This window comes from Ambystoma mexicanum (genome assembly GCF_040938575.1).
Source record: "Ambystoma mexicanum isolate Mex_15411 chromosome 12 unlocalized genomic scaffold, UKY_AmexF1_1 Mex_chr12_unloc.1, whole genome shotgun sequence".
In the NCBI taxonomy this organism is placed as follows: domain Eukaryota; kingdom Metazoa; phylum Chordata; class Amphibia; order Caudata; family Ambystomatidae; genus Ambystoma; species Ambystoma mexicanum.
The window spans coordinates 5,225,043-5,245,026 of record NW_027182322.1 but is presented as its reverse complement, the minus strand read 5'-3'; the positions used below and the strand labels follow the sequence as shown (position 1 = coordinate 5,245,026).

Below are 19,984 nucleotides of genomic sequence, written 5' to 3'. Positions count from 1 at the left end.
GATCATATCTCCTCCCTGTCTCACCCTCATGCAGGGATGCATGACCAATGCTCCTTCCCTTCTCGCCTGCATACATGGATGCACGTTCACGCCTCCTCCTTCTCTCGGCTTCATACGGGGATCATATCTCCTCAATGTCTCACCCTCACTTCCAACATGTGTAACTTCTTGTTCTCTTTGACGTCTGGGGCATGGGTGGCTACTGCACAGATCTAGATGTCGCCCACCTGCAAGTTGCTATGGAAAGCACTTTTCCACATTGGACGTGCTATATTAACCCCCTCTCCCCAAATACAATAAAAATAAAGAAATATATGTGCTTCCATAATGTCTACCTTCTAATGTTTCATATGTGTAAGCACATTGTCCTCCTCCTGACCACATTCTAAAACTATGTGCAAATTGTTCCTTCCATAAACTGTCACTTCCTTGGCCCTTTATTTATAATGACTGTTATACTCTCTCTCTTTCCGCCACAGTATAAAAAAGCCTAGCACACCTCATGATTGGACTAAGAAATTCCTGTCATTTAGTTGGAAATGATTTTCCCATTATCCCCAAAAACTCCTCACTGTGTCTAAGAACGCTTTTTTTCACAGGACAATACAGATCAGATTGACTTGAAAGGTCCTTTCACGCGACTACAGAATGCCTCTCATTCCACTAAAAGATACGCCAGTGCCTACAATATCCTAGGACTAGACTATGAGTCCCAATGTAGAAAGACCACAAGTCCACAGATATGCCTGTTTATTTAAACATCTGTATTATCATCAGCGTGTGACTGTAAAGGCGGGACCTCACGCTCTCTGTAACGCGCTCAATTGGCAACATCAGTTAAATGTCGTTGGTTCAATCCCTCACGGATGTTGTTTTTATTCCCATTTGTAACTGGGAAATACTGTCGCTGCAATACATATGTCTTAATCAAGCTAGTGGTTATTGACGTAAATGGCAGTGTTATAATGTTTCATGTACTGCAAATGTCACCACATAATGCGCTCTTAATTAGATTTGGTTGAAATACATTACAGTCACCCGATGAAAAAGTGTGCAAAGAGCATTAAAGAAACAAAAGGTTCATAACAGTAACAGGACATATCGAATTGTTTCAGTCCTCCACAGAGATTGCCAATGTATTAATGGAAATTCTAAAATATCTGCCCAACTGCCATGACATTGCCTCACCGCAATGCCGTGACTTGGAATCGAACCGAGGTTGCTGCGGCCACAACGCAGAGTACTAACCACTATACGATCACGGCGAGCTACTTGGGCTGCTACAATGTGACGTTCCACCTCTATCATAAGCTGTACTCCATCTGTGATGTCATGACTCATGTTTGAATTAAAGGTTGGTTGTGATGTTATCCATGAGAATAAGTGGACACCTGATCCCCAGTCACTTATTTAAGATCTCAATAATCAAGTCAGAATCCAAATGAAAGTCATCAAAGTGGAACCAATTAGAAATAATATAGTTACACAAACCTGGCAATGGTGCGGCAGCCAGGGCCGATAATGGCCCGCAGCCTGAGAGCAGGAAAGTGTGAGAGCAGTGATGGTCTTGTGAGAGTTTACAGCTGTTATTGACCCTGTCCCCTTCCATTGCAGAGTTTTCTCCCTATAAGAAGTGCAGAGGCTCCCTCCGGGGTGCTAATAGTAAATTTATTTTTTTGCACAGGAGAAGTGCTCTTTGCCAATTGCACGTGCCAAATCACCCGAATGCCACCACCATAAAATTCAGGCATTCATGTTCATGCGTCCTCCATGTTATGTCCTTATAAAGGGATGCATGTTCATGATGACTCCATGTCACACCTGCATACAAGGATGCATGTTCATGCCGCCTCGTTCTCTTGGCTTCATACAGGGATTTTATCTTCTCCCTGTCTCACCCTCATGCAGGGATGCATGACCAATGCTCCTTCCCTTCTCGCCCGCATACATGGATGCACGTTCATGTCTCCTCGTTCTCTCGGCTTCATACGGGGATTTTATCTCCTCCCTGTCTCACCCTCGGGAAGGGATGCATGACCAATGCTCCTTCCCGTCTCGCCCGCATACATGGATGCACGTTCACGCCTCCTCCTTCTCTCGGCTTCATACAGGGATCATATCTCCTCCCTGTCTCACCCTCATGCAGGGATGCATGACCAATGCTCCTTCCCTTCTCGCCTGCATACATGGATGCACGTTCACGCCTCCTCCTTCTCTCGGCTTCATACGGGGATCATATCTCCTCCCTGTCTCACCCTCATGCAGGGATGCATGACCAATGCTCCTTCCTGTCTCGCCCGCATACATGGATGCACGTTCACGCCTCCTCCTTCTCTCGGCTTCATACGGGGATCATATCTCCTCCCTGTCCCACCCTCATGCAGGGATGCATGACCAATGCTCCTTCCCTTCTCGCCTGCATACATGGATGCACGTTCACGCCTCCTCCTTTTCTCGGCTTGATACGGGGATCATATCTCCTCAATGTCTCACCCTCACTTCCAACATATGTAACTTCTTGTTCTCTTTGACGTCTGGGGCATGGGTGGCTACTGCACAGCTCTAGATGTCGCCCACCTGCAAGGTGCTATGGAAAGCACTTTTCCACATTGGACGTGCTATATTAACCCCCTCTCCCCAAATACAATAAAAATAAAGAAATATATGTGCTTCCATAATGTCTACCTTCTAATGTTTCATATGTGTAAGCACATTGTCCTCCTCCTGACCACATTCTAAAACTATGTGCAAATTGTTCCTTCTATAAACTGTCACTTCCTTGGCCCTTTATTTATAATGACTGTTATACTCTCTCTCTTTCCGCCACAGTATTAAAATGCCTAGCACACCTCATGATTGGAATAAGAAATTCCTGTCATTTAGTTGGAAATGATTTTCCCATTATCCCCAAAAACTCCTCACTGTGTCTAAGAACGCTTTTTTTCACAGGACAATACAGATCAGATTGACTTGAAAGGTCCTTTCACGCGACTACAGAATGCCTCTCATTCCACTAAAAGATACGCAAGTGCCTACAATAGCCTAGGACTAGACTATGAGTCCCAATGTAGAAAGACCACAAGTCCACAGATATGCCTGTTTATTTAAACATCTGTATTATCATCAGCGTGTGACTGTAAAGGCGGGACTTTGCGCTCTCTGTAACGCGCTCCATTGGCAACATCATTTAAATGTCGTTGGTTCAATCCCTCGCGGATGTTGTTTTTATTCCCATTTGTAACTGGGAAATACTGTCGCTGCAATACATATGTCTTAATCAAACTAGTGGTTATTGACGTAAATGGCAGTGTTATAATGTTTCATGTACTGCAAATGTCACCACATAATGCGCTCTTAATTAGATTTGGTTGAAATACATTACAGTCACCCGATGAAAAAGTGTGCAAAGAGCATTAAAGAAACAAAAGGTTCATAACAGTAACAGGACATATCGAATTGTTTCAGTCCTCCACAGAGATTGCCAATGTATGAATGGAAATTCTAAAATATCTGCCCAAATGCTGTGACATTGCCTCACCGCAATGCCGTGACTCGGATTCCAACCGATGTTGCTGCAGCCACAATGCAGAGTACTAACCACTATATGATCACAGCGAGCTACTTGGGCTGCTACAATGTGACGTTCCACCTCTATCATAAGCTGTACTCCATCTGTGATGTCATGACTCATGTTTGAATTAAAGGTTGGTTGTGATGTTATCCATGAGAATAAGTGGACACCTGATCCCCAGTCACTTATTTAAGATCTCAATAATCAAGTCAGAATCCAAATGAAAGTCATCAAAGTGGAGCCAATTAGAAATAATATAGTTACACAAACCTGGCAATGGTGCGGCAGCCAGGGCCGATAATGGCCCGCCAGCCTGAGAGCAGGAAAGTGTGAGAGCAGTGATGGTCTTGTGAGAGTTTACAGCTGTTATTGACCCTCTCCCCTTCCATTGCAGAGTTTTCTCCCTATAAGAAGTGCATAGGCTCCCTCCGGGGTGCTAATAGTAAATTTATTTTTTTGCGCAGGAGAAGTGCTCTTCGCCAATTGCACGTGCCAAATCACCCGAAGGCCACCACCATAAAATTCAGGCATTCATGTTCATGCGTCCTCCATGTTATGTCCTTATAAAGGGATGCATGTTCATGATGACTCCATGTCACACCTGCATACAAGGATGCATGTTCATGCCGCCTCGTTCTCTTGGCTTCATACAGGGATTTTATCTTCTCCCTGTCTCACCCTCATGCAGGGATGCATGACCAATGCTCCTTCCCTTCTCGCCCGCATACATGGATGCACGTTCATGTCTCCTCGTTCTCTCGGCTTCATACGGGGATTTTATCTCCTCCCTGTCTCACCCTCGGGAAGGGATGCATGACCAATGCTCCTTCCCGTCTCGCCCGCATACATGGATGCACGTTCACGCCTCCTCCTTCTCTCGGCTTCATACGGGTATCATATCTCCTCCCTGTCTCACCCTCATGAGGGGAAGCATGACCAATGCTCCTTCCCTTCTCGCCTGCATACATGGATGCACGTTCACGCCTCCTCCTTCTCTCGGCTTCATACGGGGATCATATCTCCTCCCTGTCTCACCCTCATGCAGGGATGCATGACCAATGCTCCTTCCTGTCTCGCCCGCATACATGGATGCACGTTCACGCCTCCTCCTTCTCTCGGCTTCATACGGGGATCATATCTCCTCCCTGTCTCACCCTCATGCAGGGATGCATGACCAATGCTCCTTCCCTTCTCGCCTGCATACATGGATGCACGTTCACGCCTCCTCCTTTTCTCGGCTTCATACAGGGATCATATCTCCTCAATGTCTCACCCTCACTTCCAACATGTGTAACTTCTTGTTCTCTTTGACGTCTGGGGCATGGGTGGCTACTGCACAGCTCTAGATGTCGCCCACCTGCAAGGTGCTATGGAAAGCACTTTTCCACATTGGACGTGCTATATTAACCCCCTCTCCCCAAATACAATAAAAATAAAGAAATATATGTGCTTCCATAATGTCTACCTTCTAATGTTTCATATGTGTAAGCACATTGTCCTCCTCCTGACCACATTCTAAAACTATGTGCAAATTGTTCCTTCCATAAACTGTCACTTCCTTGGCCCTTTATTTATAATGACTGTTATACTCACTCTCTTTCCGCCACAGTATAAAAAAGCCTAGCACACCTCATGATTGGACTAAGAAATTCCTGTCATTTAGTTGGAAATGATTTTCCCATTATCCCCAAAAACTCCTCACTGTGTCTAAGAACGCTTTTTTTCACAGGACAATACAGATCAGATTGACTTGAAAGGTCCTTTCACGTGACTACAGAATGCCTCTCATTCCACTAAAAGATACGCTAGTGCCTACAATAGCCTAGGACTAGACTATGAGTCCCAATGTAGAAAGACCACAAGTCCACAGATATGCCTGTTTATTTAAACATCTGTATTATCATCAGCGTGTGACTGTAAAGGCGGGACCTCGCGCTCTCTGTAACGCGCTCCATTGGCAACATCAGTTAAATGTCGTTGGTTCAATCCCTCGCAGATGTTGTTTTTATTCCCATTTGTAACTGGGAAATACTGTCGCTGCAATACATATGTCTTAATCATGCTAGTAGTTATTGACGTAAATGGCAGTGTTATAATGTTTCATGTACTGCAAATGTCACCACATAATGCGCTCTTAATTAGATTTGGTTGAAATACATTACAGTCACCCGATGAAAAAGTGTGCAAAGAGCATTAAAGAAACAAAAGGTTCATAACAGTAACAGGACATATCGAATTGTTTCAGTCCTCCACAGAGATTGCCAATGTATTAATGGAAATTGTAAAATATCTGCCCAACTGCCGTGACTCGGATTCGAAACGAGGTTGCTATTAACCACTATACGATCACAGCGAACTACTTGGGCTGCTACAATGTGACGTTCCACCTCTATCATAAGCTGTACTCCATCTGTGATGTCATGACTCATGTTTGGATTAAAGGTTGGTTGTGATGTTATCCATGAGAATAAGTGGACACCTGATCCCCAGTCACTTATTTAAGATCTCAATAATCAAGTCAGAATCCAAATGAAAGTCATCAAAGTGGAGCCAATTAGAAATAATATAGTTACACAAACCTGGCAATGGTGCGGCAGCCAGGGCCGATAATGGCCCGCCAGCCTGAGAGCAGGAAAGTGTGAGAGCAGTGATGGTCTTGTGAGAGTTTACAGCTGTTATTGACCCTGTCCCCTTCCATTGCAGAGTTTTCTCCCTATAAGAAGTGCAGAGGCTCCCTCCGGGGTGCTAATAGTAAATTTATTTTTTTGCACAGGAGAAGTGCTCTTTGCCAATTGCACGTGCCAAATCACCCGAAGGCCGCCACCATAAAATTCAGGCATTCATGTTCATGCGTCCTCCATGTTATGTCCTTATAAAGGGATGCATGTTCATGATGACTCCATGTCACACCTGCATACAAGGATGCATGTTCATGCCGCCTCGTTCTCTTGGCTTCATAAATGGATTTTATCTCCTCCCTGTCTCACCCTCATGCAGGGATGCATGACCAATGCTCCTTCCCTTCTCGCCCGCATACATGGATGCACGTTCATGTCTTCTCGTTCTCTCGGCTTCATACGGGGATTTTATCTCCTCCCTGTCTCACCCTCAGGAAGGGATGCATGACCAATGCTCCTTCCCGTCTCGCCCGCATACATGGATGCACGTTCACGCCTCCTCCTTCTCTCCGCTTCATACAGGGATCATATCTCCTCCCTGTCTCACCCTCATGCAGGGATGCATGACCAATGCTCCTTCCTGTCTTACCCGCATACATGGATGCACGTTCACGCCTCCTCCTTCTCTCGGCTTCATACGGGGATCATATCTCCTCCCTGTCTCACCCTCATGCAGGGATGCATGACCAATGCTTCTTCCCTTCTCGCCTGCATACATGGATGCACGTTCACGCCTCCTCCTTCTCTCGGCTTCATACGGGGATCATATCTCCTCCCTGTCTCACCCTCATGCAGGGATGCATGACCAACGCTCCTTCCTGTCTCGCCCGCATACAAACGGGGATCATATCTCCTCCCTGTCTCACCCTCATGCAGGGATGCATGACCAATGCTCCTTCCCTTCTCGCCTGCATACATGGATGCACGTTCACGCCTCCTCCTTCTCTCGGCTTCATACGGGGATCATATCTCCTCAATGTCTCACCCTCACTTCCAACATGTGTAACTTCTTGTTCTCTTTGACGTCTGGAGCATGGGTGGCTACTGCACAGTTCTAGATGTCGCCCACCTGCAAGGTGCTATGGAAAGCACTTTTCCACATTGGACGTGCTATATTAACCCCCTCTCCCCAAATACAATAAAAATAAAGAAATATATGTGCTTCCATAATGTCTACCTTCTAATGTTTCATATGTGTAAGCACATTGTCCTCCTCCTGACCACATTCTAAAACTATGTGCAAATTGTTCCTTCCATAAACTGTCACTTCCTTGGCCCTTTATTTATAATGACTGTTATACTCTCTCTCTTTCCGCCACAGTATAAAAAAGCCTAGCACACCTCATGATTGGACTAAGAAATTCCTGTCATTTAGTTGGAAATGATTTTCCCATTATCCCCAAAAACTCCTCACTGTGTCTAAGAACGCTTTTTTTCACAGGACAATACAGATCAGATTGACTTGAAAGGTCCTTTCACGCGACTACAGAATGCCTCTCATTCCACTAATAGATACGCCAGTGCCTACAATAGCCTAGGACTAGACTATGAGTCCCAATGTAGAAAGACCACAAGTCCACAGATGTGCCTGTTTATTTAAACATCTGTATTATCATCAGCGTGTGACTGTAAAGGGGGGACCTCGCGCTCTCTGTAACGCGCTCCATTGGCAATATCAATTAAATGTCGTTGGTTCAATCCCTCGAATCCCTCGCGGATGTTGTTTTTATTCCCATTTGTAACTGGGAAATACTGTCGCTGCAATACATATGTCTTAATCAAGCTAGTGGTTATTGACGTAAATGGCAGTGTTATAATGTTTCATGTACTGAAAATGTCACCACATAATGCGCTCTTAATTAGATTTGGTTGAAATACATTACAGTCACCCGATGAAAAAGTGTGCAAAGAGCATTAAAGAAACAAAAGGTTCATAACAGTAAGGACATATCGAATTGTTTCAGTCCTCCACAGAGATTGCCAATGTATTAATGGAAATTCTAAAATATCTGACCAACTGCCGTGACGTGACATTGCCTCACCGCAATGCCGTGACTCGGATTCGAACCGAGTTTGCTGCGGCCACAACGCAGAGTACTAATCACTATACGATCACGGCGAGCTACTTGGGCTGCTACAATGTTACGTTCCACCTCTATCATAAGCTGTACTCCATCTGTGATGTCATGACTCATGTTTGAATTAAAGGTTGGTTGTGATGTTATCCATGAGAATAAGTGGACACCTGATCCCCAGTCACTTATTTAAGATCTTAATAATCAAGTCAGAATCCAAATGAAAGTCATCAAAGTGGAGCCAATTAGAAATAATATAGTTACACAAACCTGGCAATGGTGCGGCAGCCAGGGCCGATAATGGCCCGCCAGCCTGAGAGCAGGAAAGTGTGAGAGAAGTGATGGTCTTGTGAGAGTTTACAGCTGTTATTGACCCTGTCCCCTTCCATTGCAGAGTTTTCTCCCTATAAGAAGTGCAGAGGCTCCCTCCGGGGTGCTAATAGTACATTTTTTTTTTTGCGCAGGAGAAGTGCTCTTCACCAATTGCACGTGCCAAATCACCCGAAGGCCACCACCATAAAATTCAGGCATTCATGTTCATGCGTCCTCCATGTTATGTCCTTATAAAGGGATGCATGTTCATGATGACTCCATGTCACACCTGCATACAAGGATGCATGTTCATGCCGCCTCGTTCTCTTGGCTTCATACAGGGATTTTATCTCCTCCCTGTCTCACCCTCATGCAGGGATGCATGACCAATGCTCCTTCCCTTCTCGCGCGCATACATGGATGCACGTTCATGTCTTCTCGTTCTCTCGGCTTCATACGGGGATTTTATCTCCTCCCTGTCTCACCCTCGGGAAGGGATGCATGACCAATGCTCCTTCCCGTCTCGCCCGCATACATGGATGCACGTTCACGCCTCCTCCTTCTCTCGGCTTCATACGGGGATCATAACTCCTCCCTGTCTCACCCTCATGCAGGGATGCATGACCAATGCTCCTTCCTGTCTCGCCCGCATACATGGATGCACGTTCACGCCTCCTCCTTCTCTCGGCTTCATACGGGGATCATATCTCCTCCCTGTCTCACCCTCATGCAGAGATGCATGACCAATGCTCCTTCCCTTCTCGCCTGCATACATGGATGCACGTTCACGCCTCCTCCTTCTCTCGGCTTCATACGGGGATCATATCTCCTCCCTGTCTCACCCTCATGCAGGGATGCATGACCAATGCTCCTTCCTGTCTCGCCCGCATACATGGATGCAATTTCACGCCTCCTCCTTCTCTCGACTTCATACGGGGATCATATCTCCTCCCTGTCTCACCCTCATGCAGGGATGCATGACCAATGCTCCTTCCCTTCTCACCTGCATACATGGATGCACGTTCACGCCTCCTCCTTCTCTCGGCTTCATACGGGGATCATATCTCCTCAATGTCTCACCCTCACTTCCAACATGTGTAACTTCTTGTTCTCTTTGACGTCTGGGGCATGGGTGGCTACTGCACAGATCTAGATGTCGCCCACCTGCAAGGTGCTATGGAAAGCACTTTTCCACATTGGACGTGCTATATTAACCCCCTCTCCCCAAATACAATAAAAATAAAGAAATATATGTGCTTCCATAATGTCTACCTTCTAATGTTTCATATGTGTAAGCACATTGTCCTCCTCCTGACCACATTCTAAAACTATGTGCAAATTGTTCCTTCCATAAACTGTCACTTCCTTGGCCCTTTATTTATAATGACTGTTATACTCTCTCTCTTTCCGCCACAGTATAAAAAAACCTGGCACACCTCGTGATTGGACTAAGAAATTCCTGTCATTTAGTTGGAAATGATTTTCCCATTATCCCCAAAAACTCCTCACTGTGTCTAAGAACGCTTTTTTTCACAGGACAATACAGATCAGATTGACTTGAAAGGTCCTTTCACGCGACTACAGAATGCCTCTCATTCCACTAAAAGATACGCCAGTGCCTACAATAGACTAGGACTAGACTATGAGTCCCAATGTAGAAAGACCACAAGTCCACAGATATGCCTGTTTATTTAAACATCTGTATTATCATCAGCGTGTGACTGTAAAGGCGGGACCTCGCGCTCTCTGTAACGCGCTCCATTGGCAACATCAGTTAAATGTCGTTGGTTCAATCCCTCGCAGATGTTGTTTTTATTCCCATTTGTAACTGGGAAATACTGTCGCTGCAATACATATGTCTTAATCAAGCTAGTGGTTATTGACGTAAATGGCAGTGTTATAATGTTTCATGTACTGCAAATGTCACCACATAATGCGCTCTTAATTAGATTTGGTTGAAATACATTACAGTCACCCGATGAAAAAGTGTGCAAAGAGCATTAAAGAAACAAAAGGTTCATAACAGTAACAGGACATATCGAATTGTTTCAGTCCTCCACAGAGATTGCCAATGTATTAATGGAAATTCTAAAATATCTGCCCAACTGCCGTGACGTGACATTGCCTCACCGCAATGCCGTGACTCGGATTCGAACCGAGGTTGCTGCGGCCACAACGCAGAGTACTAACCACTATACGATCACGGCGAGCTACTTGGGCTGCTACAATGTGACGTTCCACCTCTATCATAAGCTGTACTCCATCTGTGATGTCATGACTCATGTTTGAATTAAAGGTTGGTTGTGATGTTATCCATGAGAATAAGTGGACACCTGATCCCCAGTCACTTATTTAAGATCTCAATAATCAAGTCAGAATCCAAATGAAAGTCATCAAAGTGGAGCCAATTAGAAATAATATAGTTACACAAACCTGGCAATGGTGCGGCAGCCAGGGCCGATAATGGCCCGCCAGCCTGAGAGCAGGAAAGTGTGAGAGCAGTGATGGTCTTGTGAGAGTTTACAGCTGTTATTGACCCTGTCCCCTTCCATTGCAGAGTTTTCTCCCTATAAGAAGTGCAGAGGCTCCCTCCGGGGTGCTAATAGTACATTTATTTTTTTGCGCAGGAGAAGTGCTCTTCACCAATTGCACGTGCCAAATCACCCGAAGGCCACCACCATAAAATTCAGGCATTCATGTTCATGCGTCCTCCATGTTATGTCCTTATAAAGGGATGCATGTTCATGTTGACTCCATGTCACACCTGCATACAAGGATGCATGTTCATGCCGCCTCGTTCTCTTGGCTTCATACAGGGATTTTATCTTCTCCCTGTCTCACCCTCATGCAGGGATGCATGACCAATGCTCCTTCCCTTCTCACCCGCATACATGGATGCACGTTCATGTCTCCTCGTTCTCTCGGCTTCATACGGGGATTTTATCTCCTCCCTGTCTCACCCTCGGGAAGGGATGCATGACCAATGCTCCTTCCCGTCTCGCCCGCATACATGGATGCACGTTCACGCCTCCTCCTTCTCTCGGCTTCATACGGGGATCATATCTCCTCCCTGTCTCACCCTCATGAGGGGATGCATGACCAATGCTCCTTCCCTTCTCGCCTGCATACATGGATGCACATTCACGCCTCCTCCTTCTCTCGGCTTCATACGGGGATCATATCTCCTCCCTGTCTCACCCTCATGCAGGGATGCATGACCAATGCTCCTTCCTGTCTCGCCCGCATACATGGATGCACGTTCACGCCTCCTCCTTCTCTTGGCTTCATACGGGGATCATATCTCCTCCCTGTCTCACCCTCATGCAGGGATGCATGACCAATGCTCCTTCCCTTCTCGCCTGCATACATGGATGCACGTTCACGCCTCCTCCTTTTCTCGGCTTCATACTGGGATCATATCTCCTCAATGTCTCACCCTCACTTCCAACATGTGTAACTTCTTGTTCTCTTTGACGTCTGGGGCATGGGTGGCTACTGCACAGCTCTAGATGTCGCCCACCTGCAAGGTGCTATGGAAAGCACTTTTCCACATTGGACGTGCTATATTAACCCCCTCTCCCCAAATACAATAAAAATAAAGAAATATATGTGCTTCCATAATGTCTACCTTCTAATGTTTCATATGTGTAAGCACATTGTCCTCCTCCTGACCACATTCTAAAACTATGTGCAAATTGTTCCTTCCATAAACTGTCACTTCCTTGGCCCTTTATTTATAATGACTGTTATACTCTCTCTCTTTCCGCCACAGTATAAAAATGCCTAGCACACCTCATGATTGGACTAAGAAATTCCTGTCATTTAGTTGGAAATGATTTTCCCATTATCCCCAAAAACTCCTCACTGTGTCTAAGAACGCTTTTTTTCACAGGACAATACAGATCAGATTGACTTGAAAGGTCCTTTCACGCGACTACAGAATGCCTCTCATTCCACTAAAAGATACGCCAGTGCCTACAATAGCCTAGGACTAGACTATGAGTCCCAATGTAGAAAGACCACAAGTCCACAGATATGCCTGTTTATTTAAACATCTGTATTATCATCAGCGTGTGACTGTAAAGGCGGGACTTTGCGCTCTCTGTAACGCGCTCCATTGGCAACATCAGTTAAATGTCGTTGGTTCAATCCCTCGCGGATGTTGTTTTTATTCCCATTTGTAACTGGGAAATACTGTCGCTGCATTACATATGTCTTAATCAAGCTAGTGGTTATTGACGTAAATGGCAGTGTTATAATGTTTCATGTACTGCAAATGTCACCACATAATGCGCTCTTAATTAGATTTGGTTGAAATACATTACAGTCACCCGATGAAAAAGTGTGCAAAGAGCATTAAAGAAACAAAAGGTTCATAACAGTAGCAGGACATATCGAATTGTTTCAGTCCTCCACAGAGATTGCCAATGTATTAATGGAAATTCTAAAATATCTGCCCAACTGCCGTGACATTGCCTCACCGCAATGCCGTGACTCGGATTCGAACCGAGTTTGCTGCGGCCACAACGCAGAGTACTAACCACTATACGATCACGGCGAGCTACTTGGGCTGCTACAATGTGACGTTCCACCTCTATCATAAGCTGTACTCCATCTGTGTTGTCATGACTCATGTTTGAATTAAAGGTTGGTTGTGATGTTATCCATGAGAATAAGTGGACACCTGATCCCCAGTCACTTATTTAAGATCTCAATAATCAAGTCAGAATCCAAATGAAAGTCATCAAAGTGGAGCCAATTAGAAATAATATAGTTACACAAACCTGGCAATGGTGCGGCAGCCAGGGCCGATAATGGCCCGCCAGCCTGAGAGCAGGAAAGTGTGAGAGCAGTGATGGTCTTGTGAGAGTTTACAGCTGTTATTAACCCTGTCCCCTTCCATTGCAGAGTTTTCTCCCTATAAGAAGTGCAGAGGCTCCCTCTGGGGTGCTAATAGTAAATTTATTTTTTTGCGCAGGAGAAGTGCTCTTCACCAATTGCACGTGCCAAATCACCCGAAGGCCACCACCATAAATTTCAGGCATTCATGTTCATGCGTCCTCCATGTTATGTCCTTATAAAGGGATGCATGTTCATGATGACTACATGTCACACCTGCATACAAGGATGCATGTTCATGCCGCCTCGTTCTCTTGGCTTCATACAGGGATTTTATCTCCTCCCTGTCTCACCCTCATGCAGGGATGCATGACCAATGCTCCTTCCCTTCTCGCCCGCATACATGGATGCACGTTCATGTCTCCTCGTTCTCTCGGCTTCATACGGGGATTTTATATCCTCCCTGTCTCACCCTCGGGAAGGGATGCATGACCAATGCTCCTTCCCGTCTCGCCCGCATACATGGATGCACGTTCACGCCTCCTCCTCCTCTCGGCTTCATACGGGGATCATATCTCCTCCCTGTCTCACCCTCATGCAGGGATGCATGACCAATGCTCCTTCCTGTCTCGCCCGCATACATGGATGCACGTTCACGCCTCCTCCTTCTCTCTGCTTCATACGGGGATCATATCTCCTCCCTGTCTCACCCTCATGCAGGGATGCATGACCAATGCTCCTTCCTGTCTCGCCCGCATACATGGATGCACGTTCACGCCTCCTCCTTCTCTCGGCTTCATACGGGGATCATATCTCCTCCCTGTCTCACCCTCATGCAGGGATGCATGACCAATGCTCCTTCCCTTCTCGCCTGCATACATGGATGCACGTTCACGCCTCCTCCTTTTCTCGGCTTCATACGGGGATCATATCTCCTCCCTGTCTCACCCTCATGCAGGGATGCATGACCAATGCTCCTTCCTGTCTCGCCCGCATACATGGATGCACGTTCACGCCTCCTCCTTCTCTCGGCTTCATACGGGGATCATATCTCCTCCCTGTCTCACCCTCATGCAGGGATGCATGACCAATGCTCCTTCCCTTCTCGCCTGCATACATGGATGCACGTTCACGCCTCCTCCTTCTCTCGGCTTCATACGGGGATCATATCTCCTCAATGTCTCACCCTCACTTCCAACATGTGTAACTTCTTGTTCTCTTTGACGTCTGGGGTATGGGTGGCTACTGCACAGTTCTAGATGTCGCCCACCTGCAAGGTGCTATGGAAAGCACTTTTCCACATTGGACGTGCTATATTAACCCCCTCTCCCCAAATACAATAAAAATAAAGAAATATATGTGCTTCCATAATGTCTACCTTCTAATGTTTCATATGTGTAAGCACATTGTCCTCCTCCTGACCACATTCTAAAACTATGTGCAAATTGTTCCTTCCATAAACTGTCACTTCCTTGGCCCTTTATTTATAATGACTGTTATACTCTCTCTCTTTCCGCCACAGTATAAAAAAGCCTAGCACACCTCATGATTGGACTAAGAAATTCCTGTCATTTAGTTGGAAATGATTTTCCCATTATCCCCAAAAACTCCTCACTGTGTCTAAGAACGCTTTTTTTCACAGGACAATACAGATCAGATTGACTTGAAAGGTCCTTTCACGCGACTACAGAATGCCTCTCATTCCACTAAAAGATACGCCAGTGCCTACAATAGCCTAGGACTAGACTATGAGTCCCAATGTAGAAAGACCACAAGTCCACAGATATGCCTGTTTATTTAAACATCTGTATTATCATCAGCGTGTGACTGTAAAGGGGGGACCTCGCGCTCTCTGTAACGCGCTCCATTGGCAATATCAGTTAAATGTCGTTGGTTCAATCCCTCGCGGATGTTGTTTTTATTCCCATTTGTAACTGGGAAATACTGTCGCTGCAATACATATGTCTTAATCAAGCTAGTGGTTATTGACGTAAATGGCAGTGTTATAATGTTTCATGTACTGCAAATGTCACCACATAATGCGCTCTTAATTAGATTTGGTTGAAATACATTACAGTCACCCGATGAAAAAGTGTGCAAAGAGCATTAAAGAAACAAAAGGTTCATAACAGTAAGGACATATCGAATTGTTTCAGTCCTCCACAGAGATTGCCAATGTATTAATGGAAATTCTAAAATATATGACCAACTGCCGTGACGTGACATTGCCTCACCGCAATGCCGTGACTCGGATTCGAACCGAGTTTGCTGCGGCCACAACGCAGATTACTAATCACTATACGATCACGGCGAGCTACTTGGGCTGCTACAATGTTACGTTCCACCTCTATCATAAGCTGTACTCCATCTGTGATGTCATGACTCATGTTTGAATTAAAGGTTGGTTGTGATGTTATCCATGAGAATAAGTGGACACCTGATCCCCAGTCACTTATTTAAGATCTCAATAATCAAGTCAGAATCCAAATGAAAGTCATCAAAGTGGAGCCAATTAGAAATAATATAGTTACACAAACCTGGCAATGGTGCGGCAGCCAGGGCCGATAATGGCCCGCCAGCCTGAGAGCAGGAAAGTGTGAGAGAAGTGATGGTCTTGTGAGAGTTTACAGCTGTTATTGACCCTGTCCCCTTCCATTGCAGAGTTTTCTCCCTATAAGAAGTGCAGAGGCTCCCTCCGGGGTGCTAATAGTAAATTTATTTTTTTGCGCAGGAGAAGTGCTCTTCACCAATTGCACGTGCCAAATCACCCGAAGGCCACCACCATAAAATTCAGGCATTCATGTTCATGCGTCCTCCATGTTATGTCCTTATAAAGGGATGCATGTTCATGATGACTCCATGTCACACCTGCATACAAGGATGCATGTTCATGCCGCCTCGTTCTCTTGGCTTCATACAGGGATTTTATCTCCTCCCTGTCTCACCCTCATGCAGGGATGCATGACCAATGCTCCTTCCCTTCTCGCCCGCATACATGGATGCACGTTCATGTCTTCTCGTTCTCTCGGCTTCATACGGGGATTTTATCTCCTCCCTGTCTCACCCTCGGGAAGGGATGCATGACCAATGCTCCTTCCCGTCTCGCCCGCATACATGGATGCACGTTCACGCCTCCTCCTTCTCTCGGCTTCATACGGGGATCATATCTCCTCCCTGTCTCACCCTCATGCAGGGATGCATGACCAATGCTCCTTCCTGTCTCGCCCGCATACATGGATGCACGTTCACGCCTCCTCCTTCTCTCGGCTTCATACGGGGATCATATCTCCTCCCTGTCTCACCCTCATGCAGGGATGCATGACCAATGCTCCTTCCCTTCTCGCCTGCATACATGGATGCACGTTCACGCCTCCTCCTTCTCTCGGCTTCATACGGGGATCATATCTCCTCCCTGTCTCACCCTCATGCAGGGATGCATGACCAATGCTCCTTCCTGTCTCGCCCGCATACATGGATGCAATTTCACGCCTCCTCCTTCTCTCGGCTTCATACGGGGATCATATCTCCTCCCTGTCTCACCCTCATGCAGGGATGCATGACCAATGCTCCTTCCCTTCTCGCCTGCATACATGGATGCACGTTCACGCCTCCTCCTTCTCTCGGCTTCATACGGGGATCATATCTCCTCAATGTCTCACCCTCACTTCCAACATGTGTAACTTCTTGTTCTCTTTGACGTCTGGGGCATGGGTGGCTACTGCACAGATCTAGATGTCGCCCACCTGCAAGGTGCTATGGAAAGCACTTTTCCACATTGGACGTGCTATATTAACCCCCTCTCCCCAAATACAATAAAAATAAAGAAATATATGTGCTTCCATAATGTCTACCTTCTAATGTTTCATATGTGTAAGCACATTGTCCTCCTCCTGACCACATTCTAAAACTATGTGCAAATTGTTCCTTCCATAAACTGTCACTTCCTTGGCCCTTTATTTATAATGACTGTTATACTCTCTCTCTTTCCGCCACAGTATAAAAAAACCTGGCACACCTCGTGATTGGACTAAGAAATTCCTGTCATTTAGTTGGAAATGATTTTCCCATTATCCCCAAAAACTCCTCACTGTGTCTAAGAACGCTTTTTTTCACAGGACAATACAGATCAGATTGACTTGAAAGGTCCTTTCACGCGACTACAGAATGCCTCTCATTCCACTAAAAGATACGCCAGTGCCTACAATAGACTAGGACTAGACTATGAGTCCCAATGTAGAAAGACCACAAGTCCACAGATATGCCTGTTTATTTAAACATCTGTATTATCATCAGCGTGTGACTGTAAAGGCGGGACCTTGCGCTCTCTGTAACGCGCTCCATTGGCAACATCAGTTAAATGTCGTTGGTTCAATCCCTCGCAGATGTTGTTTTTATTCCCATTTGTAACTGGGAAATACTGTCGCTGCAATACATATGTCTTAATCAAGCTAGTGGTTATTGACGTAAATGGCAGTGTTATAATGTTTCATGTACTGCAAATGTCACCACATAATGCGCTCTTAATTAGATTTGGTTGAAATACATTACAGTCACCCGATGAAAAAGTGTGCAAAGAGCATTAAAGAAACAAAAGGTTCATAACAGTAACAGGACATATCGAATTGTTTCAGTCCTCCACAGAGATTGCCAATGTATTAATGGAAATTCTAAAATATCTGCCCAACTGCCGTGACGTGACATTGCCTCACCGCAATGCCGTGACTCGGATTCGAACCGAGGTTGCTGCGGCCACAACGCAGAGTACTAACCACTATACGATCACGGCGAGCTACTTGGGCTGCTACGATGTGACGTTCCACCTCTATCATAAGCTGTACTCCATCTGTGATGTCATGACTCATGTTTGAATTAAAGGTTGGTTGTGATGTTATCCATGAGAATAAGTGGACACCTGATCCCCAGTCACTTATTTAAGATCTCAATAATCAAGTCAGAATCCAAATGAAAGTCATCAAAGTGGAGCCAATTAGAAATAATATAGTTACACAAACCTGGCAATGGTGCGGCAGCCAGGGCCGATAATGGCCCGCCAGCCTGAGAGCAGGAAAGTGTGAGAGCAGTGATGGTCTTGTGAGAGTTTACAGCTGTTATTGACCCTGTCCCCTTCCATTGCAGAGTTTTCTCCCTATAAGAAGTGCAGAGGCTCCCTCCGGGGTGCTAATAGTAAATTTATTTTTTTGCGCAGGAGAAGTGCTCTTCACCAATTGCACGTGCCAAATCACCCGAAGGCCACCACCATAAAATTCAGGCATTCATGTTCATGCGTCCTCCATGTTATGTCCTTATAAAGGGATGCATGTTCATGATGACTCCATGTCACACCTGCATACAAGGATGCATGTTCATGCCGCCTCGTTCTCTTGGCTTCATACAGGGATTTTATCTCCTCCCTGTCTCACCCTCATGCAGGGATGCATGACCAATGCTCCTTCCCTTCTCGCCCGCATACATGGATGCACGTTCATGTCTTCTCGTTCTCTCGGCTTCATACGGGGATTTTATCTCCTCCCTGTCTCACCCTCGGGAAGGGATGCATGACCAATGCTCCTTCCCGTCTCGCCCGCATACATGGATGCACGTTCACGCCTCCTCCTTCTCTCGGCTTCATACGGGGATCATATCTCCTCCCTGTCTCACCCTCATGCAGGGATGCATGACCAATGCTCCTTCCTGTCTCGCCCGCATACATGGATGCACGTTCACGCCTCCTCCTTCTCTCGGCTTCATACGGGGATCATATCTCCTCCCTGTCTCACCCTCATGCAGGGATGCATGACCAATGCTCCTTCCCTTCTCGCCTGCATACATGGATGCACGTTCACGCCTCCTCCTTCTCTCGGCTTCATACGGGGATCATATCTCCTCCCTGTCTCACCCTCATGCAGGGATGCATGACCAATGCTCCTTCCTGTCTCGCCCGCATACATGGATGCAATTTCACGCCTCCTCCTTCTCTCGGCTTCATACGGGGATCATATCTCCTCCCTGTCTCACCCTCATGCAGGGATGCATGACCAATGCTCCTTCCCTTCTCGCCTGCATACATGGATGCACGTTCACGCCTCCTCCTTCTCTCGGCTTCATACGGGGATCATATCTCCTCAATGTCTCACCCTCACTTCCAACATGTGTAACTTCTTGTTCTCTTTGACGTCTGGGGCATGGGTGGCTACTGCACAGATCTAGATGTCGCCCACCTGCAAGGTGCTATGGAAAGCACTTTTCCACATTGGACGTGCTATATTAACCCCCTCTCCCCAAATACAATAAAAATAAAGAAATATATGTGCTTCCATAATGTCTACCTTCTAATGTTTCATATGTGTAAGCACATTGTCCTCCTCCTGACCACATTCTAAAACTATGTGCAAATTGTTCCTTCCATAAACTGTCACTTCCTTGGCCCTTTATTTATAATGACTGTTATACTCTCTCTCTTTCCGCCACAGTATAAAAAAACCTGGCACACCTCGTGATTGGACTAAGAA

The 19,984-nt window shown here is 46.0% G+C and overlaps 2 non-coding genes across 2 annotated transcripts; both read right to left on the bottom strand.

The window, feature by feature from the left end:
• Nucleotides 1-10,771: 10,771 nt before the first annotated feature.
• TRNAH-GUG (transfer RNA histidin (anticodon GUG)) lies at nt 10,772-10,843 on the bottom strand. Its single transcript has one exon. It is a non-coding gene; the product is annotated as a tRNA-His (tRNA).
• Nucleotides 10,844-18,189: 7,346 nt separating this feature from the next.
• On the bottom strand, nt 18,190-18,261 carry TRNAH-GUG (transfer RNA histidin (anticodon GUG)). Its single transcript has one exon. It is a non-coding gene; the product is annotated as a tRNA-His (tRNA).
• Nucleotides 18,262-19,984: the final 1,723 nt, after the last annotated feature.